General features: G+C 43.9%; 1 long non-coding RNA gene across 1 annotated transcript; it reads right to left on the bottom strand.

Moving 5' to 3' along the window:
- Positions 1-498: 498 nt before the first annotated feature.
- On the bottom strand, positions 499-24900 carry LOC311046497. The gene is made up of 3 exons (XR_014600890.1): positions 24782-24900; positions 1690-2343; positions 499-1445 (listed from the first exon to the last, which is right to left on the bottom strand). It is a non-coding gene; the product is annotated as an uncharacterized lncRNA (long non-coding RNA).
- Positions 24901-26725: the final 1825 nt, after the last annotated feature.

Below are 26725 nucleotides of genomic sequence, written 5' to 3' on the forward strand. Positions count from 1 at the left end.
GCATCTTTTCATGGCATCTTTTCCATACAAAACTCATAGCTTGAACAGAACTATGTCACAACATTTCAACTTTGTAGTGATGAATCATTTACTAAGACAGACAGATGTTGTTGAATGGGTTTTGTCCCACTCGGCAGAGGCAGAAGAATCTTTCTCCTGGTCCCCCGGAGCGCTGGAGGCTCCCTAAATAGGCCTAGTGCGAGGCTGTGTAGAATGGGACCGCACAGGGTGATGGGTAATGAAGTCATTAATAACAAAGACCTCCCTCAAGATGCTCAGATGTTCGTTAGCGAGAGCCACGAGGGAACCAGGAAAAATAGCATGCAATTTGATACAATGGAGGAGAAAAAAAAAGCAAAGTAAGCTTTTGATGGTAATCATGTTTGTACTGACAGATCCTGTTTGATCGGTTTATATCCAAACACACACGTACACACACACATGCACACGCATACGTACACAAATATTGTGCGAAACAGAAAATCAAGGTAGACTGAAGCCATTTCCTCATACAGTTTTTAATATTTTCATCACATGTGCAACACAAAAAATGAGGTCTGCCAAATACAGAACTCCATATTTGTACAATACATTTTAATAACATCAGAGAGAACGGTCCTTCCTTTGCAGGAGATGGTGGTTTCCTGTAAACTGAGTACGAACAATTCTCAATCAAAAGGTCAAAACATTAAAGTTTCATACAAAAGTGCATCTCAGGTTCGATGAATGCAAAACATTTACATAACAGAATGATTTATAGTTGTGTATGATGCCACAATGGCTTCCAGCTTGAGCAGAGAGCAATGGGACACCGCAGAGAAACAAGAGAACTTGGACACTCTCCAGGAGAGCCGGGGACAGAGATTTTTAGAACCTTATCCCCGGGAGAGACCGAATACATGTTCAGTCTCCATGACCCCAAATTAAAATGGATTTACTCCCAATTGCAGAAAATAAAAAAAATAAAAAATACAGAGATATAACAGAAACAGGGGGGAAAAAAACGAAACAAAAATAAATTCCAGTAATCTCCAGGCTTGAACGAGCAGTAAACATTAACAACAGAAATGTACAGGTTGAGTCAGTGGGCTGGAGATTCCCCCATGCTCTGAGAGCCACATGGGGGCTTCATGCCTCTGTTCACACGCCAACCAGAGGAACTAGCCTTTTCCAAATCTGTGTCACTGCGTTTGCATATATCAGAATCCTGTCCTGTTTTTTTTTTTTTTTTTTTTTTGCTTCCCTTGCGTTATATGTGCTGTTTTGTTCCCCCCTCCCCCCAACCCCCCCCCACTTCTGATTTGACGTCTCCATGAGCAGGCAGAGCACATTAACCGCAACACACACACGTCCTCAGCTGGTCCTCTGACAGCCATGTAGAGATGATGGGACAGGCTGACAAAGTTATGGACGTTTTCAACCTATGCTGGTGAATAGAGCTCTCTCTAACCCCCCCGTGATCAGGGTTGCCAGATCTGCTTATCATAATTTCCCCCGCAAGATTTTATTTGAAAATAGCCGATCTACAAGCTCACAACGCGTCGCATCGCGACGCGTTGTGAGCTTGTAGATCTGCTATTTTCAAATCGCTGATGTACATGTTAAAGTACTCATGTGAGCCCATAGTCGCTTCTTTTGGGCTGGTTTTCCTAGACCTGGTTGCTTGTTTCTCTCACAGAATCTGGCAACACTGCCCGTGATGACTGACCAGCGTCACGTTCTGCGCAGTAGGGGGATACAGGCGCTGGTGAAATGAGTCCTCTCCCCCAATGTTAACACTTGTGGTTCCTTACAGCTTTTCTACATCCTCAGTGGCACCCTGGTTCTCCTTCACAACAAACCGCTTTTGAGTCCCATCTGGTCTGATTGACAATGGCATTGTTCTTTATTCTATTCCCCTTCCCCTCCATTTTCTTTTCTATTCTTTTCTCTCTCTCTTTTTTTTTTTTTTGGACAAACATTTTCAACTGTACATTGGCAAATACTGTATAAGATTGCAATATAGATGTAGATAAGCAACACATGAAGAATTCTATGTACAAACAAGTTGGCCTTTTCCGTGTCTTGAAATGGTGTTTTTAGTAACGAACTGGGAGGGGTTTTCATTTGTCCTGTTTTTCCCCTCTATGGTCTCTTTCTTTTATTTATTTATTTTTTCTTCTTGTTCTGGCATGGTTCCTTGTGGTGTAACTGAATCTAAAGTTCAGTGCAAGGGAGTCAGTGGGAAACTGCACCGACGGTAATTGGCGGTCAGACGGTATGCTCTGCGCAATGTGATCCTTGTCTTCGGCCGTGGCGCTGATCTCTGCCATGTTAGCTGCTGTGCTGAGTCAACGTGTGGTTCTGCAAGGACACAAAGAGACATACCATCACACACTGTATACACATCGTTATAGCTGCCTTTGAACAACATGAACACAGCGCTGCCTGATCTGTGCACAAATCAAGACTTAACATTTTAAACATAGCAAACGTTTTGACGGTTTTGTTCTTTTGTGATTATAATTGACAAATGCTGGCTTTTGGCTAACTCTGAAGTCAGACTGAGGCCTTGGTTAAGGGGACACCATTATCCAAATCCAATCAACATGGACAACAGGCAAATGTGTGTGTGTGTGTGGATCAATAGCACTTCTTTTTGGGGAGACACAGGACCTATGTCTAACATCTCAATCTGCAGCAATACTGCCACCAGGTAAATGACAGTGACCAAGAAAACCAAGGTAATACACACAATGGGCCTCATTTATCTTCGTAAAATCAGTGGGGAAATTCTGCCATATTTATCAAACATGCGTAGACACGTTATTTGTTTGTATCCCTGTGCATATTTTAATAAATGGCAATCGATTGTAAATTTGAAAACCGACTTTGAGATTAGCTTTAATCGACACCCCTGAAATACCATATGAGGAGCTTGGAATTCCTTTGTTGGCAATGTAAAGAACTGGCAGAGAAAAGGCAAAAGGAAAAAAAAAATAAGCTAAGTAAGTAGAAAAGTGTCAGGGACGGCAAGACAATTGCATTAAATTTGATGACAAAAGTTTCTCATGCGCTGAAACAATAACTAGAAAAAATAATCTCAGCCCACAAAAGAAGCATGTCAGCCACAGGAGGAGGTCACAGTTTGGCCAAATTGTCTACAATGGAAGAACGCATTAGATTAGAATTATTGGAGAGAGGTCATTGGCTGGATTAACCATGGAGGGTGACAGTGCTCTGTTTTCCCTTGGATCAATCAATTTTGTGTGGGATCGATCATCATTTTTTTGTATCGTAATCAGTCTTTATTTGTCCCAGGGGGATATTTCATTTCACAAGTCTGTTCAACAAAAACACATAATAAAAATACAACACAACATAAAGAAAATACACAGAGTCCCCAGAGGTCGTTTTTTAGCGCGCACTGCAATGGCTGAGTGGACAAAACTCCTGCTAAAACAAACATTTTCCCATTTCAAAGTTCTGCATCTCCGTCCAGATGGCATGATTGTAAAGTGATAGTCATGGGGATGATCAGTGTCATTTACTATTGTGAGTGCTAAGCGTGTAATGGCTTTATCATTCATATCTGAAAGTGTGGGAAGGCCAATAATCTTGGAGGCAATACGTGTAACACCGAAAAGTTTGTTATTATTAGACATGGTCAATATATTTTAAAAAGCATGGGGAACAGTACAACAGAATAGGTTGGTACATATACCAGCCTTATAAATTCACATCTACAGCTACACCTGGGATCGTGAGGGGGGGGGTGGGGGTTATGGCTGGGCAAAGTGGCAATGACACAAACTCTAGCGTAATTTTAGCTTATACTGTATAAAGATAATGACAGCAATTGTAATATTATTATTATTATCATTTTTTAATTAGCAAATTCCTACACACAGTAAATTAATGACCCAATCAACATTTATATTTGTCCAAAAACATAAGAATTAATGTATGTTTATTAACCACTTTTCAGCGGCGAACATTCGTCAAAGGTAGCATCTATATACAAGCTCACATTGTCGTGTTGGGACAGTGTTGGTTCTTCAATGTTGGAGCACTAATAATAACAACAAACACCCTGTACAGCTGTGTGTTTGATACGAACAGTATTGTAACAATGTACAAAAACGTAGAAATAAAAAAATACCATATTGTGCACGTAAATGCATTTATGAGCGATTTATGATCTTTCAGTTCAGTTCAAGTTTGATAAATGAGGCCCAATGAAATATTATCAGCCTTTATTATCCAGTGCTTACACAGTAAAGTAAAATCATAATTGACCCTTTCATTTTAGTTTTTTTGCAGATATAAATGTATCTTGGTCATTACAATAAATAAATAAATAAAATTAAAAAAATACTAAGAGTGCAAGTGGTTAAAGTATGTTTAACAAAAATGTTCATGCTACTGTACTCTTTACCCATTAAGACCTGGAACTGTGTAATTTTTAGATTTGAGCTAAAAAGCATTATTTTACACTTTGGGCTATTCAAAAATAGCAGATCTACAAGCTCATAGCGCGGCACCGAGTGCCGCGCTACGAGCTTGTAGATCTGCTATTTTTGAAAATTCGTGAAAATGTGTGCAAATCTTTGAATATATATATTTTTAAAGCGAACATTTTTAACTCAAATCTTTGCTTCTGGGGGGTCCCTGGAACAAAATATTTTGATGAAGATTGAGCACCACTGATATAGAAAAATACGTTTTTCAGAAAAATGTTGGAATTTAGTTGACATGTAGAATCGGCTTCAGGTCTCAATGGGTTAAGTTACATTAGCACTGAGGATTTTACAGTGTATATGACTTTACCAAAAAAAACAGATACCTGCATCACTGGACTATAACTAGATGGTATCACTGTCTCTTACTCTTGTCTCCCAAACGTACAGTATACATACACACGCACACACAGGCACACGCATGCACCCACACCCACACACACACACACACACAGATCGGTGAGAGTGGTTATAGCGGGGCAGCTGTGCCAGGTTCTTTAAAGGGAGTGTGGACCAGGGGGTGTGTGACTGGTGTCCCTGGTGGGCCGAATCCAGGTCATCTTTTGAAGTGACTGCTAATCCCTTTAATGCAAACTACATGCCCCACTTGCTGCGCTCTGTTTAACCCATTAAGACCGGGAACGCATCTGTGTCTCATTTTAAGATTTCTTTGGGCTATTCAAAAATAGCAGATCTACAAGCTCATAGCGCGGCACCGAGTGCCGCGCTATGAGCTTGTAGATCTGCTATTTTTGAAAAATCTTGAAAAAATATTTTCCAGATTTTTTTCAAAAAACTGTTGAGATTTAGATTTTTTTAAAGAATCGCCTCAGGTCTTAATGGGTTAAAACACGGCCTTGGACTCTCTAAACTGGCATGGACTAGACACACCTGTCACACACATTCATCAGCACGTGTGTGTGCGCGCATGGGCACACAAACTCCCTCTCTCCCTCTCTCCCTCTCTCTCTCTCACACACACACACACACACACACACACACACACACACACACACACACACACACACACACACACACACACACACACACACACACACACACACACACACACACACACACACACACACATAATAACAAAGGTTATTATTTAACCACTTTGAATGAAAACCTGACCACGAGAACGGGCGCAAAAACCCGCCAAAAACAGATTTCCGGTGACCTCGTGAGATACACAGCTCTGTATACTGTACGAAGGTGAGTTTACCAAAGCAGTCACCTTCAGTCCTATCGGCACAGAAACCCCCAGGGCGGCGCTGGGAGACGTCTATTAGCCCCCCCACCCCCTCCACCACCACCAACCCTCTGCTTCCCTCTTTTACCCTTTCAGGTGCCTCCATATAAAGCATTTAAACACCTCGACAGCTTTCCTTTCAGCTAGGGCGATTACTTTCCGACAGGTGGGGTAATAAGCTGTTTGATGGGGGGGGGGGGGGGGGGGGGGCTGTGGATGTGGGCGTGGGGAAGGAAGGGGGGGGGGTTCAGGAGTTTGACCCCTGTAAGGGTTAGCGCAGCTCGCCAGGGCCCCAGCTCTCCTTCTTTTTTTCCCTTTTTTTTTTTAAAGATACGACGGCCCCCTCTGCTCCACTCTCTCCTCTCTCGGCTGAAATAAAGCTCCTTTAAGTGAGTCTGGGAGGAAGCTCCCCATGGGATGAACTCCCCCCCCCCCCCCCCCTCCTCCTCATACTCTTCCAACCCCCCCCCAACCCCCCCCCCCTCCCGGTGAAGACATCCGTGGCGTTGCAGAGAGAGAGGGACAGGAGCACGGCAACCTTATTAATGAATGCGGCCCATTACCCGTCAGCCTGGCTCCTCGGCGGGCTCCCAGAAGCCCCTGCAGTACGTGACTTCAAATGGCAGGATATTGACACGGAGAGAGCAAAGCGGCTGGGACTGTGTGTGTGTGTGTGTGTGTGTGTGTGTGTGTGTGTGTGTGTGTGTGTGTGTGCATGCCTATGTGTGTGTGTGTGTGTGTGCGAATGAAGGAGAAAGAAAGAGAGAGAGCGAGAGAGAGAGAGAGAGAAAATGTGTGCTCAAGTGTGAGCGCATGCCTTTGTGTGACTGTGACTGTGTGTGTCTAGGTATGTGCATGCGTGTGTGGAAGGACCCCAAAGGAACGTAGCTCCTTGGATATAATGTAGGCTCGTAACAGCTATTAGAGGGGAAAATAACCCCTCTGGGGAATGTTCCCCCCCACGCCCCCCCCCCCCCCCCCCCCCCCTCCCCGCCAAACCCCCGGCCCCCAACCCCCCCCCCCCCCCTCCTCCGCACGTCCCAGCTCTGTCTGACACACACCGCATTCTACCTTTCCCTTAACCCATTAAGACCTGAGGCCGCTTCTAAAAAAAACCTAAATTCCAACAGTTTTTGGAAAAAAATATAAAAAAATAATATTTTCAAGATTTTTCAAAATAGCAGATCTACAAGCTCATAGCGCGGCACTCGGTGCCGCGCTATGAGCTTGTATATCTGCTATTTTTGAATAGCCAAAGAAATCTAAAGTGACACAGATGCGTTCCAGGTATAAATGGTTTAAACATGCCAGGAGTTTTCTCACCGAGGGCTTTCTCAAGGACGGTGTTAAACGACTTCAGTGGCAGTGGCAGCCATGCACACAGGAGGAAACAGAGGAGATGGAGGGGGAGGGAGGGGAGGGGTGGGGGGGGGGTACAAAAAAAAAAAGAAGGAAAGAAAATGATACCTTTATCTCTGTGGATACTGAACTCTGCAGAGTAGCTATAAACTGTTCTGTACGTCAGTATGGGGAGGAGGAGAGAGAGGGAGAGAGAGAGAGAGAGAGAGAGAGAGAGGATGAAGGCAGGGGGAGGGCAAGGAAAAGAGAAGTGTGTGGATTCACTTTCCAATCTTCATCCTTATCAAGTTCTTTTTAGCCACACCACTGCACCACTGGCTGCAAGCGCTGATGCAGTGGAAAAAAGAAAAGCAACATCAACGAATACACCCATCAAACACAGCTCATGGTATGAGAGCCCGTGTCAAATGAGGACAGGAAACAAAACAATTTTCCAAGATGAAAAAAAACTACAACACAAGCCCCCCCCCACACCCCCCCACACACACACACACACACATTTTAAACAAGAATTCATAAGTGGAAGAACATCCAAAAGATACACAGACAAAACTATTCAAAAGCCACTGAAGGTAGCTACTTGTGGCTTCTTAGGGCTTATGTCAAAGCCGACATCCTTTGTCCTTGTCTGGCCACCCGGCAAGGAAGATGTGACAGATAGTGTCACAATTCTCTGGAAGCCTTTAAACACAGGATTAGGCCCTCTCCCATTTAACCTTTTTACCCCCATTTCTTAACCCTTTAAGACCTGAAGCCGATTCTACAAATGTCTTCTAAATCCCAGCAATATTCTGAAAAACTTATGTTTCTATATCAGTGGTGCTCAAACCTTTTCATGTCAAGGACCCCCAAAATTATATGCATTTGGCCACGGACACCCATCTCAAAATATTTTGTTCCAGGGACCGCCCAGAAGCAAAGATTTGAGTTACAAATGTTCACTTTAAAATATATACATATTCAAAGATTTGCACACATTTTCTCGATTTTTCAAAAATAGCAGATCTACAAGCTCATAGCGCGGCACTCGGTGCCGCGCTATGAGCTTGTATATCTGCTATTTTTGAATAGCCAAAAGTGTAAAATAATGCTTTAGCTCAAATCTAAAAATGACACAGATGCGTCCCCGGTCTTAACGGGCTAAACCTCTATTCCCCATATCTCTAAGCCTCCACCCTCCCCGAACCGTAGCCCATTCCCCTTATCATCCGTTTCCTTTCCTTCCAAGTCACCAACTCTTAATCTTCCCTCTCTCTCTCTCCCTCCCTCCTATCCAACCACCTGCTGGCCTCAGAGGCCTACTGCAGGGCCTCGGCTACCAGCTAGTGTTCAGGTAAACCATAGCAGTCAATTCTCCACTAAATTAAATTTTGCTCTGATCAATAATGCGCACCCGGCTCTCCCTTGTGACCAGCCTGGCTGCATCGGCTCGGAGAGCGAGCCTCTTCCTTCTCTCTCTCATTCTTCGTCTGGCGCGGTGCCACCGTTAACCCTTTAAGACCTGAAACCGATATCTATATACGAATGTCTTCTAAATCAGAAAAACAGTTTTCTGAAAATACTTATGTTTCTATATTAGTGGTGCTCATACTTTTTCATGTCAAGGACCCCCAACATTATATGTATTTGGCCACGGACCCCCATCTCAAAACATTTTGTTCCAGGGACCCCCCAGAAGTAAAGATTTGAGTTAAAAATGTTCGATTTAAAACAATATATATATTCAAAGATTTGCACACATTTTCAAAATGTTTCAAAAATAGCAGATCTACAAGCTCGTAGCGCGAAGCTCTGTGCCGCGATACGAGCTTGTAGATCTGCTATTTTTGAATAGCCAACGTGTCTAAAATAATGCTTTTTTTTTTAGCTCAAATCAAAAAAATGACACAGATGCGTTCCCGGTCTCAATGGGTTAACCCCTCCACTTTCATGTGATTACATCACCCCACTGCAACACCCTCAGGGGTTATAGCGGGAGAGGAGAGGAGGGAGAACGCCCGGCAGGGGTCCTCAAGTCCTGTATATATCCATGCAAACAGGTGCAACACGTCTTAGGAATTTAACACTTCTGCAGAGAGAGAGGGGGCGAGGGAGAGAGAGAGAGAGAGAGAGGGGCGAAGGGAGAGGAGGGGAGTGAGAGCGAGAACAGGAAAACGTGAGCTGGCTGGCTGGGGAGCTGATTTATTAACTAATCATTCTTCGTGTCGTTTCCCATTCCTCTGGCCTCCCATCGATAGCACCCGGGGTCTACCGGTGAGGCAACGGAGGTGCACCTCTTACATCAGGCCCTGCAGAGGAGGACCAGCCAGCAGACCAGTGGGCGAACGAACACACGATGCCTTTCATCTGACGGCGCTGTATTAAATCAAATCTTAGCACTTCATGTAGAGCAGATGTAAAAGCTTAGTCGAAGCGCATTTGATGACGATTTTCAACAATGCGTTTCCTACTCGAGCGACCTTGACAGAAAATCATCAATATTTTCGTTAAGCGAACAGAATGTGACACAAAGCTATGGCGTCATCATGCTGACGCATGCGGAGGCACACGCCCTATGCACCACCACGTCCATCCCTTGTACCTGGTTGCTACCCAGCGTGTAACGTTAGACCATGGGCCGTATCGAGTGTTCAGAAAGCTGATGGAGGGAACAATAATGAGCTTCTAAAGCTTCAAAAGTGGAAAGCACTTGACCAGAAGGTACTGTGTATACATAACCCCTAATTTGGCTGTGCGAGTGCTAAGTGCTATAGACCCTATTGACCCATTTTACAGCATGAGCTCATTACATGAAAATATTACGTTTCAAAAATGGTTCGACTGCTCATTCCTTTTGAAGCCCCGAAGCCAAATTTTGTGGTATCGGTTTGATGTGTCTCCATATAAACATATAACTAGAAGAGTTGTTCACTGATGAATATCACTGGGGTCATTTTCACGTCTACTCGGGACGTTTGTGTGCACCCCAGACAGTTTTTAATTTACTTGATTCAATATTTAGATAGCTGATATTCAGTTGATCAGACATGTCCCCTCCTATATAGCCCATTCAACTTCAAACTCCATGTTAGACTCGAAAACACATGTCACACACCTGGTTCTGGTGACTGATATTGTCCTTCTAATCTAATGAATGGGTTATTTCATTATGTTTTTATTTTCTGTAATGTTGCATCAAGGATTGCTGTAAGTCCATGCATGAAATCCATTAAGTTCATGCATGAAATAACTCATTGAAAAATGAAGGTCTCTCCATTCATTAGAAGGACAATATCAGTCACCAGAACCAGGGACATGTGTTTTCAATGAGTATAACATGGAGTTTTAAGTTGAATGGGCTTACAGTACATAGGAGGGGGGCGTGTCTGATCAAATGTATATCAAATATCAAAATATTGAATCAAGCAACTTCTGGGGTGCACACAAAAGTCTGAGTAGACGTGAAAATTACCCCAGAAAGCGAAATTCCCCTTTAACCCTGATTTATACTAAACCGATCTACAAGCTTGCAATGTGTCATGGACACGACACGTCGTGAGCTTGTGGATATGCTATGTTTGGTACGCAACACCGTCATATGACAAAGCATAAATTAGTTATTAATGCTCATGGCAGGCTTGAGTCTGTTGAGCTACCTTTGGGGCAGAGGCACTATATATGCACAAAACCACGGAGTCCACAGTCCACGCTTAGTGGTCAGTCATCAGTTTAATCTAGGAACAAGAGCCGAATGATGCTGAAACCAGATGATGCTCAATCAAAGACGTGGCCGTGGTCCCCATAACGCAACACACCAGGAATTGAACAACTACACCACCATTATGGTACCAATGGTCCAAAATGCCCTCCAAATGGAGATGTGTCTACCTCAATTGGCAAGTTCACATTCTTTTGAACTAAACGGTTGATTTGTGACAATTTCTATCTCCGTACAAACTGATAACTGATAACAACAACTGTAGTTCTGCCTGAAAGTCATATGCAAACTTTCTCCCCTGGCCAAACAGGGATTCCATCTAAGAGCAGTAAAAAGTTGGTCTCCCATGAGGTGGGACCCAGGTTCAAATCCCAGGTAGGACATGAAACTTAGGGATCACAGCTTTAAATTAGCACTCGGAGGGATTTGGCAGCGTAACGGCGGGTTGAACGCAGGCACAGTATTGACTCAGTCTTCCCTTTGTGCATTCCTATACCGTTGACCAGTCCACTAAGGGGAGTAATCCTTCCTGCCTTGGCCTCGGGCCAGGCTTACTGCTGGCCAGTTTAGCCGATGAATATAATAAAGTATAAAGAAATACATCACATGGATGCAACTGGGACGCATCATCAGTGTTGTAGCCTGGGGTCATAGGGTGTTTCGGGTCTCGCAACATACACCCTCGCCCAGGTGACCCAGCCAGGGTTGATCAAGCCCCGACTAACGTCCCAGTAGCACCCACGGTCAGTCCTATAGGGAAAGACAGGGCCAATCAGTCCGCTTCTCCAGAACTACTCTGCCGGAACTCGGGGGAGGCTCTGGCACGTGGAGGGACTAGGCTCTGTGGTTGGCCTCCTGGCCGGGCTCCTCCTTCGTCTCACCAGGTCCAGGACCTGAGCGCTGTACCAGATCCTCCGTACCATCCCGATCCAAACATTTCCTTCTGGCGTGATGGTTCCTTGGGCCGATACCACTAGATTGGGCCGTCTAATGGTATTGGCTCCGCTTGCGGTACGCTGGAATGGAATGGCCCTCCTAAAGGCCTCACCGCGGGTTTGTTGGGCTTCTTCCTCACGGAAGACGCAGCATGGGGCGCTAACCCATACTGCTCCCGGGATACCGTCTACATTCCGGCTGTCAACAGTCTCTCCTGTGGTCACCAAACTATTCCTGGTTGTCACATAGTCTATAAATTCCTATGAGGCACTATAAATAGAATAACTAATAAAGAAATACATCACATGGATGCAACTGGGACGCATCATCAGTGTTGTAGCCTGGGGTCATAGGGTGTTTCGGGTCTCGCAACATACACCCTCGCCCAGGTGACCCAGCCAGGGTTGATCAAGCCCCGACTAACGTCCCAGTAGCACCCACGGTCAGTCCTATAGGGAAAGACAGGGCCAATCAGTCCGCTTCTCCAGAACTACTCTGCTGGAACTCGGGGGAGGCTCTGGCACGTGGAGGGACTAGGCTCTGTGGTTGGCCTCCTGGCCGGGCTCCTCCTTCGTCTCACCAGGTCCAGGACCTGAGCGCTGTACCAGATCCTCCGTACCATCCCGATCCAAACATTTCCTTCTGGCGTGATGGTTCCTTGGGCCGATACCACTAGATTGGGCCGTCTAATGGTATTGGCTCCGCTTGCGGTACGCTGGAATGGAATGGCCCTCCTAAAGGCCTCACCGCGGGTTTGTTGGGCTTCTTCCTCACGGAAGACGCAGCATGGGGCGCTAACCCATACTGCTCCCGGGATACCGTCTACATTCCGGCTGTCAACAGTCTCTCCTGTGGTCACCAAACTATTCCTGGTTGTCACATAGTCTATAAATTCCTATGAGCCACTATAAATAGAATAACTAATAAAGAAATACATCACATGGATGCAACTGGGACGCATCATCAGTGTTGTAGCCTGGGGTCATAGGGTGTTTCGGGTCTCAACTGCTGGCCAGTTTAGCCAATGAAGAACACAATCAAATAAATAAATAATAAAGCAGCTGGCATTCTCCACAGTCAACACTTATCAGGCCGTGGGGACGGTTGACCCCAAACACACTGTTTTGCTACAACCGGCCTGGTTTCCTTGGTAACAGACATGTCTTGTTTGAGGTGGGCCGTCGGGGGAACCGTGGACGTACAGTACAGTACAGTACAGTACAGTACAGTACAGTACAGTACAGTACAGTACAGTACAGTACAGTACAGTACAGTACAGTACAGTACAGTACAGTACAGTACAGCAGTGGTTGTCAAACGTTTTCATGTCAAGGACCCCCAAATTGACACTTATTAGCCCGCGGACCCCCATTTGAAAAGATATGCCAAGGACCCCCATAAGAGAAGACTTTTTATGGCTCTAGCAGTGATTCTCAACCATTTTAATTTCAAGGACCCCCAGTTTGACATGCATTAGGCCACGGACCCCCATTTAATGGCATTTCTATCTCTGGGACCCCAATTTATATTGTAAAATCAATGTTAATTTAACTCTGAGAGTGTACAAATGGAACCAAATGGACCCTAACGGGTCCATTTGGTTCCATGTGTACACTAGTTACAGACCCATAAGGGTCCATATGGTTCCTAACTATCTATCATTTTGCCGGGGACCCCCTGGAACTCCCCCAAGGACCCCTGGGGGTTCCCGGACCCCACTTTGAGAACCAACGCAGTACAGTACAGCACAGTAATGGGACTAGACTTGGGTGGGGTTGACGATAACAGTATTTTATGTGCGTCTTCCTTTTTTTTTTTGAGCCAGCCACATTGTTGTTGTGAAAATGTATCAAATCAATAACACTTTCGATGCTTTGACGCCCATGCTTTGATAAGATACCCGGCTACAACAGACCTACTTCTGGGGTGTAACTACAGATGACGGAACGCCCTTCTTTTGTGGGCTGGTGCTTTGTTGCTCCAAATGATACTCATTACCCTGTCTAAGTAGACAAGTGGATGGTGCTAGAAACACACTCTGCAGTGATCCTGCTGTTTGACTGAGGTAGCAAAACAACTGCACAACTGCTGTGTTATTATGGGGCCTCATTAAGTGAGGAGAGAGAGTGCGAGAGGGGAGGGAGGGGGGGGGGAGCGAGGGAGAGAACAAGAGAAAGCGATAGAGAAGGGAGAGAGGAAAGCCAGACGAGCGGGAGAGAGACACCCAGAGAGAGAGAGAGAGAGAGAGAGAGAGAGAACGATGCAAACAGTATTCTGAGGTGATAGCAGCAACACACACACAGATGCCTTTCCCCACTAAAATGAAGACTATGACTAAAGAACCCAATTAAGGGGTTTCTTAAGGGAGCCATCTTGGGAGGGGGATGGGTCTTGGTGGGACGCGAGCCCTGGGCTACATCCTCTAATTAGACAGAGCGAGGGGGGAGGATCTCTGCCTGTCACTGGGAGGGAGATGGGGTCCGTGGGGCTCCACATGTCAGTCCCAGAAACAAAACACAATTACTCTCACATTTAACCACTTCAGTCGGGGACAGACTTTGACTAGGGACGCTACAGAGCCATCCCTCTCTCTCTCTCTCTCTCTCCCTTTCCCTCCCTCCCTCCCTTCCTCGTTGCCAGATCTTCAAAAACTCAGAGATTTGGAGGGACCACGTTCCAAGGCGCTGACTGACTGAGAGGGTCTGGATACTTATAGTTGCACGGGGGGTGTCGCGCGCTAATAACAGCCGATCTACAAGCTCACAAGAAAGAGCTGAACAAGAGCTCTTTCGGGTTTCCCCACTGAATGGAAGAGCGAGTGCGAATATTAGCATCTAATAGGCCCACAATTGGTGTCATTTAATATCACATTTTTAAGCTGAAGTGTTTAATTACTCTACGTAAATATGTTTGAAAATGAAATTGGAGAGGGGACGATTATACTAACTCCGCTCGTTCTGGCCTCCGCACTATACTTAGTATAACCCATTAAGACCGGGAACGCATCTGTGTCACTTTAGATTTCTTTGGCTATTCAAAAATAGCAGATATACAAGCTCATAGCGCGGCACCGAGTGCCGCGCTATGAGCTTGTAGATCTGCTATTTTTGAAAAATCTGGAAAACATTTTCTTTTTTTTTTTTTCAAAAAAAACTGTTAGGATTTAGAAAACGTTTTTTAAGAATCGTCTCAGGTCTTAATGGGATAAACAACAACAGCATAATTGGTCAACAGATCGCCGTCGACGGGCACATAGGACCTGGGTTTCCTGGAAAGGGCTCATCGTGACGGGTATTTATCGAAGTTGTCTTGAATATGTCTGCGATAAAATGTAAAAAAGAAACACATGTTTGAGGGAGACATCCAATGATGGATCGTAGCGTGGCATACCAAGCGCGCCTCTTTGTGTGGATTTAACTTCCCCCAGTGGTGTGTACCAGAGGAGGAAGAAAAAAAAGAAGAACTCAAAGGCTTCTGGGAGTTTTTGTCATGTCTCCCTCCAGACAATGTGTTTGCATGCACACATCAGACCCTGGGAGAGGCAGAGACAAAGACTAATACATACAGTGCACTACACAGACACACACACACACACACGCACACGCACACACACACACACACACACACACACACGCGCGCGCGCACACCCGTATATATGGATAAACAAACGTGAATACACACACACACACACACACACACACACACACACACACACACACACACATATACACACACACACACACACACACGTATATATGGATAAACAAACGTGAATACACATGCACACACGCACATACATGCATAAACAAACATGCTTGTGCACGCACACACGCACACACACACACACACACACACACACACACACACACACACACACACACACACACACACACACACACACACACACACACACACACACACACACACACACACACACACACACACACACACACACACACACACACACACACACACAGGATATCCTCATAGGATCATTAGGTCTGTCATGCTGTCTAATTCTGATCCACCTGCTAAAACTAGAACACCAACAACTGTGTTACATCGCAAGCCATCTAAAGGATGTTTATGTCCTCTTTTACAGTGCAGAGCTGTGTTTGTATAGTGTCTGTACATCATTATAAATAAGCTTAAATATTAATGATGGCACCTCACACAGAGTTTGTTTTTTTATTCATTTCATTGTTCTTTCATATTATTAACACAACTTTTCTTTTTATGGTGACAGAATTATGAGCACCTGGGGTGGTTAAGCACAAAACAGATTCATTTAAAAGGGAAAAAAACAGCCTTCAAAAGCATGAGAAGCTGTCATACTCGCACATCAAGATATTCACACAGAGTGAGGTGGTTGATAGCCACACGGGGCCAAACAAACCTTCCTGTGACACGTTTGGGGCAAAGAGCATTGGCTGGGGCATAAATTGCAATAAATATTGTAAATAAATAAATGAAAAATAAATAAATAAAAACCTTCTTCTGGGTAATTAGGTCCCTGTGCTTCTTACGGGAAGTGTATTGTAGAATGTGCCATGGCTTACATTGTATGAAATCATACCCTTAAAACCTGTCAGATATCATTCATAAAATAAAAGTTGTGTTTCTTGTGTGTAATTCTCATGTTTACATTTTTTTTTCCTCCAAGTCACACCAATCGGCAAGTCAAAATCTCAAGGCACACCTGTATTCATTGCAGCAGCTCTACAAGCTCACAACGTGTCACAATGCGACATGCTGTGAGCTTGTAGACTGGGTACTGGAGCTGTTTTGGGAAAATGTGTGAAAAAGTTGTAAAATTAAAACGAAATAAAAATAAATGAGTTAAAAATTTTCGCCTGTGACATGCCCAGAATTGGACACCAGGTTCAAGTACAACAAATGAACAAATAATGAAAATAGCTGACCTATAAACTCAGGTGCTGTGATGTGACATGTTATGAACTTCTGAATCTGCTGTTTAAGCTATTTTTTTTTATGATTTAAAAAAATTCGCCATGATGAATGTGTAAAAGGTGTAAAATCCCACGGCACACCTGGACTTGTCTCATGGCACCACTGAGAACCACTACTGTATACTATAGTACATATTTGCTACCCAAAAAGATCAATTTACCTCATATATATATTTTTAAAAAGAAATGTGTAAACTGTATATCTCTCTCTCCGTCTCTCTTTGTCTTTTAGCGGACACTGTGGCACGCGTGGCTGGTTTACACTGACCTCGCGACAAGGCGGCCGATAAATATGCTTAATTAAAACACCAAAATCGTCCACAGCTTGGCAATAATGGCTATCATGCAGGGAGAGGAGACTGTCGTTCGCACGGGGGACGTGGAACATGATGCGACCGTGCTCCTGTCAGCTCCAGCACATCATTAAGACTGGGGAGCTTTGAATAGTCTTTGAAGGAATCCTTTTAAAAGACACTCCAATTAAGGTATGTGTCCTGCGGGCGTCTTAGGGAGCCGGAGAGTTCATACTGCACGGCATGCAGTGGTGGAAAAAGTACTCAAATTCTCTACTTAAGTAAAAGTACTAATACTGCAATATAAAAATACTCTGTTACAAGTAAAAGTCCAGAATTCAAAATTGACTTGAGTAAAAGTACAAAAGTATTGGCATCAAAATGTACTTAAAGTACCAAAATTAAAAGTACAAAAATGTTTGAAAATAGCCGATCTACAAGCTCACAACGCGTCGCAAAGCGACGCGTTGTGAGCTTGTAGATCGGCTATTTTCAAATAGCCTAGGTATAAAATAGGGCTAAAGTGGTTAATGTATGTTTTATAATATAATAATTTATATCTGAAAAGTAACTTCAAATAATTGTAGTGGAGTAAAAGTACAATATTTGCCTCTGAGATGTAGTGGAGTAGAAGTAAAAATATTGGAAATTGGAAATACTCAAGTAAAGTACAAATACCTCAAAAGTGTACTTAAGTACAGTACTTAAGTAAATGTACTTAGTTAGTTTCCACCACTGACGGCATGCAGCACCCTTCCACCACTCGGTCGATCGTGGCACAACTCGAGACATGATTTACAATCTCATAACATTTCCAAGGAATGACAATGAACGCGGTGGATGGAATTTGAAAAAAAAAGGAGAAAAAAAGAAAACAAAAAGACACTCACTCAGCTCAAAAGCAACAAGGGAATCTCAAAAGCTCAAAATGTCATCTGCACTGTTTGTGCAAAATTCAGTGTCAATTGTCTTTGTCTTAGGAGGAATTGGAGTCATTATTTGGGAGAGAATCCTCCAATCGCATGCCACGGCCGGGTACGGGTATATCTCTAGCAGAGGAATGATGAGCTGGACTTATGTGCCATCCTCGTAAATGAACTACAGTCACATAAATGTCAGATTTAAGCTGTGGCTAATACTGTGCGCCACCATCAGTTAATGAATCTGGATAATTAATCCAGCCTAGTGACATCGTCAGTGGCTCTGTTTCTCCCATGGTACAAAAAGCTACTGTTTCAGAAGTTGATGCAAAAAAAACAACTAAAAACCAAACAAACAAACAAACAAACAAACAATAAAACCAAAAAACGAACCAAACTTTATTATCAAGTTTCACATCGCACTGTGACCAGTGCAGAAACCCAGGACTGTTTTTCTTTTTTCTTTTCTACCACACACACACGGGGGAACGGAGCGAGAGAGAGGCTGATTTTAACCCATTACGACCTGGAACGCATCTGTGTCATTTTTTGCTTTGAGCTAAAAAGCATTATTTTACACTTTGGCTATTCAAAAATAGCAGATATACAAGCTCGTAGCGCGGCACCGAGTGCCGCGCTACGAGCTTGTAGATCTGCTATTTTTTTTAATCGTGAAAATGTGTGCTAATCTTTGAATATATATATTGTTTTAAAGCGAACATTTTTAACTCAAATCTTTGCTTCTGGGGGGTCCCTGGAACAAAATATTTTCAGATGGGGGTCCGCGGCCAAATACATATCATTTTGGGGGTCCTTGACAAAAAAAAATTCAGAGAACCATTGCTATAGAAACATACGTTTTTCAGAATACTGTTGGGATTTGTAGAATCGGCTTCAGGTCTTAAAGGGTTAAAATGAGAACACAGTGCATCTTATTTGGGCGGGAGGAGGAGGAGAGTGAAGCTCCATCTCATGGCGGCTCGGAGGGTGGGCTGTGGGAGGGGGTCAGGGAGGAGCGCCGCACAGCTAGCCCTGTTAGCACAAATACTGAACTGTTTGCCCTGACCATCAGCACCTCATGAAATATCTAGACTGTACTCCATCTCTTAATGGGGTGAGAGAGAGGGGGAAGGCACAGGGAGGGGGGGGGGGGGGGTTGTGCGTGTGTGTGTGTGTGTGTGTGTGTGTGTGTGTGTGTGTGTGTGTGTGTGTGTGTGTGTGTGTGTGTGTGTGTGTGTGTGTGGAGGAGGGGGGTCGGCTAGGTTGGTTGTTCTCTGGAGAGTTTGGATGGAGTGGTGGTCTATGTGCATCTCAGTGCTTAGTTTGTCTGTCTGTGAACGAAAGAAACAAGGATGAAGGAAAGGCAGGGAGGGCAGAGAGAGAGAGAGAGAGAGAGAGAGAGAGAGAGAGAGATGAGATGAGAAAAAAAAAGGGGAGAAAGAGACAATTTTTCTATTCTCCTTTGGACTCCTAGATTTCTGGGGCACACCGGCCCAGGAGTCAGTCAATCTAGGCTGGTCCGAGGGGGGCGAGCCGGGCGGGGGGTCCTAGGAGGGCTGATTAGACGGATGCTCTCCCATCATCCATTTCGACAGGCCGGCGAAAATTGGCTAGCCCCCTCACAGGGTAGAGTTCATGGGGGGGGTGTGGGGGGAGCGATGGGGGAGGACGGGTGTGTTGAAGGGGTGCGCTGGATACCTGTCACAGCCTTTGGTCTGTTTCAAGCATCTCAGCGGCAAATTAATCCATCAAGACCTGGAACGCATCTGTGTCATTTTTTGATTTGAGCTAAAAAAAACAACATTATTTTTACACTTTGGCTATTCAAAAATAGCAGATATACAAGCTCATAGCGCGGCACTCGGTGCCGCGCTATGAGCGTGTAGATCTGCTATTTTTTTGAAAAATCGTGAACATTTTTGCAAATCTCTCTTTTTTTTAAAAAGCTAACATTTGTAACTCAAATCTTTGCTTCTGGGGGGGTCCCTGGAACAACATATTTTGAGATGGAGGGTCCGCGGCCAAATACATATAATTCTAGGTGGTCCTTGACATGAAAAAGATTTGAGCACCACTGATATAGAAACATACGTTTTTTTCAGAATACTGTTACTGACATTTTGTAGAATCGGCTTCAGGTCTTAATGGGTTAATAAAATATTGTTCCTGCTTCCCTTTACCTAGCCGTGGCAGCTCTCCCTCTCGCCCGCTTCCCTTTCTCCCAGCTTGCACTGGCCCTTTGACCCCTCCTCCGACTACTGTGAGAGATGAGGAGCCCAGGTACAGCCAGTGAGTGGGCCAGAGTGTCAGGGAGAGAAATAGGGAGAAACTCCACAACTCAAGAGCTGTGGTATAGAGAGAGAGAGAGGGGGGGGGGGGGGCTCCACTCTCCTCTCACCGCTGGAAGACAGCTCTGCTTCAGACAGACTGACAAACGACTGCCCCGTGTCAGTGAGGCATTTTGAAGTGTGATACATTGGAAAGAGTGAGCGCAAACAAACAGCTACCGAAAAAAAGATATATAAATAAATAAAAGATAAAACAAATAATAAACAGGACTCCTCCAACCTGGGCTTGGGCTGATTGTCTATCTCAACTGTAGATGTACTACAGGGCCGTTACTGTTCCGTTACTGTTCCTTTTATACATTAACGACATGAATGCTGCCTGTAACTGCAAATTGTTCCTGTTCGCTGATGACTCGGCACTCCTGATCTCGGGAGAGGACAAGTTGCAAGTTGAGGAGGCGCTCAGCTCTGAACTCTCAAAAATCCGTACTTGGCTTACCGATAACAAACTGTCACTACACCTTGGGAAAACTGAATCCATTCTCTTTGGGACCAAACATTCCCTCAGACAGATGGAGGTAAATGATTTCAAGGTCAAAGTCGATGACACAATTATCGCTAGCAAAGAAGAGATTACCTATTTGGGTTGTATTCTCGACAAATACCTGTCGGGTGAAAGCATGGGGACAAAGGTGGTCAAAATAGTAAACCAGAGAACCAAATTTATGGGCAGAGTTTCCTCTTTTGTCAACCCACAGGCCCTCAGGACCCTCTCAGGGGCCCTGATTCAACCACATTTTGACTATGCTAGCACCTCCTGGTACTCCAACACCTCAGTGTCACTGAAGACTAAGCTTCAAACCTCCCAAAACAAACTGATTCGGCTACTCCTCGGATTGGGGCCCATGACCCACCTTTCTCCCGCCCATTTTGCCAGCCTAGGCTGGCTCAGGGTGGAAGACAGGGTTAAACAACTAAAAATGGGACTGGCCTTCAAAAATGTAAACGAAAATTTGCCCGATATGCCCCCTATTCCCGCATATCTGAGTAAATACCTCCAAAAGGTTAGTGACACCCACAGTCACAATACCAGAGGGAGCGTTAACAACAATTTGGTACCACCCACCCATAAAACAAACATGGGCAAATTCTCCTTCTACAGCACTGCCACCCAGGATTGGAATGGGCTAACCCCATCCCTCAAAAAATGCAGTTCGCTGGGCTCATTTAAAAGAGCCTTAAAAAATCACCTTTCAGGAGGCCAAAAGAGGAGGTAGTACCATTTTCCTATTAGATAGCCGACCCCCCCCCCTGTTCTTGTACATATCTCCCCCCCCCCCTCTTTTATTTTTTTATTTTCTTTTGTTGTACATAGTATTATATGTATGTATATATGTATGTATATATATATATATATATATATATATAGATATATAGATATATATATATTCTTGCTGTTTTTTTTTATTCTTTGTGTAATGATATTCGAACTGTGATGCCACTATATATGTCTATGAATTGAATACCAAGGCCCTCATTGGAAACAAGTCCGCAAGGACTTTTATGAACGGACCTGTTAGACAAAGTATTTTAAATGTAAATGTGTTGTTTTACATTTTTTTGCCTAATAAAATATTCAATCAATTCAATCAATCAAGGTGGAGCATTCATGGAGAATTCAGATTCATGACCCCCTGATTTATACTTGGTTGAGTGCCGTATAATGCTCAGAAAATGGTGGCTTGACTTGTAGAGCTTGTAGATCGTCTATTTCCAGGTGCACCACACAGTGCACATCTAAGTATAAATCACTCTTAAGGATATACAGGGGTATGAAATAAAACAAACAAATAAACACAATAGTAATGGCTATTGTGTAATTCAACTCACATCTCTACAATATTGTGAGTTTATTATCTCCGCCAGGCTGGAAGGCCTGTTTTTTTGCCACTGGCCTTTGTGTGCCTGCGCAGCTAATCTCAGAAATTGCTTGACCAATCAACATCAATCTTTTAGTGCGTTGTGCCAGTAGGCCAAGGAAGAAACTCTACCCCATTTTCTTCAAATTGGCCTCTCAAACTCTCCTCAAGAATTAGTGAAAATCACAACACATAATCTCTGGAGTCAAGTGATAAAGATGCATCGTACTGATTTTTCATATTCCATTTCATTTGTCTATAATTGGCTTCCAAAGTTTGCGGGAGGGGCCTATTTCACAAAGAACACCTTGTCCTATCAAACCCAAATTGGAATCATAATGTTGAGGCCCTTGCACTTCCACTTCTGCCCACAGGGGGCACGAGAAATGCACAGAGTATGTAGTAGAAACGTTATTTCCCCCCAGCAGCTTCCTCGGGTATAGGCAGCCCATGCAGCCTGGTAGAATATGCGTTCTGCGGAGCACCCCTTTCTAGTTGGAATGTATAATGTTTGCAAACATCTGAATGTGTGGTTGGACTTACAGTGTGTGTGTTAGTTTCAAATGGGACCAGTGTTGCCAGATTCTGTGAGAGAAACAAGCAACCAGGTCTAGGAAAACCAGCCCAAAAGAAGCAACTATGTGCACTTTAACGTATACATCAGCTCTTTGAAAATAGCAGATCTACAAGCTCACAACGCGACGCGCTGTTAGCTTGTAGATCGGCTATTTTCAAATAAAATCTTGCAGGGAAATTATAATAAGCAAATCTGGCAACCCTGCCTAGGCCCGCCTTTAAAGCATGGCACAGGTTGAGCATAATGATCGTCTTATCCCCAAGCTCAATCCTGCTCTCCTTTCATAACACCCTGTTTCACAACAAAGTGCCATAGGTCTTTCATGTTCTGCTCTTGTCTCTTCACAGACAGTGTAAAACAAAATAATCATGCATGAAACAGCACCTCGGGGAGGTGGAGATCACTTCATTCCAAAAAATGTCAGACAAAAAAAAAAAAAAGTAGGAAAACATCCCCAGGTTATTTGAGATTGTTTACAGGGTACCTGTAACAACGCTGGCTGTATACAGAAAACACTCGTACCAATGAGAGATGAAAATGTGATAAATAGGCCTTGGCATGAACGAGGTAGACTCGATGTTGGCAGTTTGGAGAAAAAACATGGCTTGCTAATAGCTTTCTCCATGGTTGGAGCTGTATGTTGGTTGGTTCAAGACTTGTTTTATTCATGGTAGTGATGCTCAAATGACCAGTGGATAATGATCACATTCACCTTCCTCCTGGCAGACAGATGCTGTGGTGTGTTTACAACCTGAATCTCAATATGAAAATCTCTCCGCCGATCAATGGGCAGCTAAAGCCCTGGACGCTCCCTCTGTCTGCCTAGGTACTAATACAGGGTGTGTTGCTCAGCGGTGGAAGAAGTACTCAGATGTAAACAAAACTAAAAGTAGCAATACCACAATACAAACATACTTTGTTACAAGTAAAGGTCCTATCATGTAAATGTCACCTGAGTAAAAGTACAAAAGTATTTGCATCAAAATATAGCTACCAAAGTACTCAAGCTGATCTAGAAGCTCACAACGCGCCTCATCGCGATGCGTTGTGAGCTTGTAGATCAGCTATTTTTGAAAAGCCTGAACTATAAAATAGTGGTTAATGTATGTTTTGTAGTATAACCTAAATCTCAATCTCAGTTTAAAAAAAATTGTAGTGGTGTAAAATGTGAAACATTTGCCTCTTAGATGCAGTGGAATAGGAGTTTAAAGTATAAGAAAAGTAAATACACCTCATAATTGTGCTTAAGTACTTGAGTAAATGTACTTAGTCACTTTCCACCACTGGCGTTGCTAATCCAAGCTTCAGATAGTTCTACTCGGAGTCGCATATGGTCAGTGCCTATACTGGCTTCGCTCGGCGCACACAAACATTAATAATTTCAGTGATTGGATTGCACAAGGTGCTTATACTACTCACATTTTAATGTCTCAGTTACAAGGTAATACAAAAAGACCTGTATATGAGAAAAGCCATGTGTAAGGTAGAGAATCCCCCAAACACAACAGTGCTGCTTGAAAACACCACCAAATAATATAATAAGGTCTGTTTCATTTTTTCAGGCTCTCCAAGGACCGGAGAAAAGAGATTGCTGGAAAATGGATTATCTCTCTAACATTGCGAGTTCATAAGTCCAACTACTAACTTTGTTGAAGGGCAGATATGGGCCTCCCGGAGGACAAAAGCTCACATTTAGCCATGAGGCCTCCTCTGTGATTAGAGTACGAGATGCAGCCGTATTGACTCAACAGTGTTTTTTTTGCCTCCGCACCGTATGTAATTACCTCTTCAAAAACGAGCATTCCGCTAATCCTCTAATTCCAGATATTTTAGTGCTCCGCCGGTCTAATAAGCAAATCAAATCATATCATATCTGCAACATCACAAATGAGTTTTGGAAAACGGACTGAAATAATTCCTTCTGAGTCTCCCAATCCCAAACGGGATTGGAGGGCATCGTCAAAAGTGTGGTTTGGTTTGCGGCGTTTGTTGAGCGGTCGGTCACGTGTGATCGAGCTGTCACTGCGGTTGGAACACTATTTGCGCCCTGTTTCCCCCTCTTTAGGCTCACCTGTAGCTCTGTCTGGAAAAAGAACTTCTGCGGGCACGGAGAGCAGTCGTAGATCTTGTCCTCCTGGCCGTGGGCGGAGAAGATGTGTTGCTGGAGCTTGCTGGCCTGGACAAACACTGCTCACACCACACACACACACGAGACCACACAAACACAAGAGAGAGACATGGGGATTGTTACTGTATAGCTCTGAATAATAATCATCGTATTATGCTTGGACTCGTGGAATGCTCCCTGCTGTTGTGGTTATTAAAATAGACCATGATCTGGTGACTCGTATTAACAGAATAAAAGCAAAACCCTAATTGCAATTGCCGTTTGCCTTGTCAAATGGCAAGGAAAATGACTTAATTAGGAACAAATGAACGCGCTATTAACAATAAAAACATCATTATAATTGGGGGGAAAAAATAAGAGAAAAGCAGAACTTCGATATCGGCCGTGGCACTGGAGTGGTCATGTGCGTGGCACTACAGCTAGCGAATGCATAATGTTTTGGGAATAATGATGTTCCTTATTTAGCGCTACTGCTGGGACAACAAGCCGGAAAATAAACAACCACAAAAAAATTGGCATGGCTTCAAGTGCAAAACATGGCCTCCATTAGTCTACGTCGCTAATTATATTGACAATATAAATATTCATGCTGTTGCACTACTTATTTATGCAGACTCAGACTACATTCACTATCGCATAAACACACAACTCCCTGGCACTTAACCCATTGATACCTGGAACGCATCTGTGTCACTTTAGATGTCTTTGGCTATTCAAAAATAGCAGATATACAAGCTCATAGCGCGGCACCGAGTGCCGCGCTATGAGCTTGTAGATCTGCTATTTTTGAAAAATTGTGAAAATTATTTTTAAATATTTTTTTCCGATTTTTTTTTTAGGATTTTGATTTTTTTTAGACGCTGCCTCAGGTCTTAATGGGTTAAAACATATACCACCATACATTTGTGATTTAATTAAGCCAAGGTCCACACTGGAAAGCTAGGGGGATGCGAGGGCGTGTGTTTTAAGTGTACATGTGTGTGTGTGTGTGTGTGTGTGTGTGTCTCCGATGTTCTCTGAGGAGCACTTCAAACATGCCGTTTGTTATCCCGGACCCTTGTGCTTTAAGGACGGCTGTCTAATCTCAAAGGTCTGGATGCTCTGGAAAAGTTATAGCGTGAGGGGAGGCTTCATTTGAATTTCTTACGGCTCAAAATAACTTTTCTTCTAATGCGTGTGCACCACGGGGCCAGTGGGAGAGCAGGGAAAACGCACAGCCACAAAAGGTGAGGTGTCTGTTGGCAGGAGCACTTTGAGGGTCCCCGCACAACGCCACACCGCGGCCCCTCAAGGGGCCCCCCGGTAACATTAACGTGTCCCACTTTGAGTACACCTGAGGGTGCTGATATTAATTATTAGGGTGTATACGCGTGAGACTCTGTCTAGGCTAAAATGGATGCCTGCCACACTGTGTGATCAGGGGAAATGAAAGTTTAGATCACCAGCAGTGGAACTACAGTACAGCATGCCGGGCTGACTGCTAATTCCTTTGTGACTCCTGTCTCTGTTAACCAGAAATGATTAACCCATTAAGACCTGGAACTGTATCATTTTTAGATTTGAGCTAAAACGCATTATTTTACACTTTGGGCTATTCAAAAATAGAAGATATACAAGCTCATAGCGCGGCACCGAGTGCCGCGCTATGAGCTTGTAGATCTGCTATTTTTGAAAAATCGTGAAAATGTGTGCAAATCTTTGAATATATATATTTTTATAGCGAACATTTGTAACTCAAATCTTTGCTTCTGGGGGTCCCTTGAACAAAATATTTTGATGGGGGTCTGCGGCCAAATACATATCATTTTGGGGGTCCTTGACATGAAAAAGTTTGAGAACCACTGATATAGAAACATAGGTTTTTCAGAATACTGTTGAGATTTAGGA

Source organism: Gymnoscopelus microlampas (assembly GCF_963454915.1).
Source record: "Gymnoscopelus microlampas genome assembly, chromosome: 5".
NCBI lineage: Eukaryota > Metazoa > Chordata > Actinopteri > Myctophiformes > Myctophidae > Gymnoscopelus > Gymnoscopelus microlampas.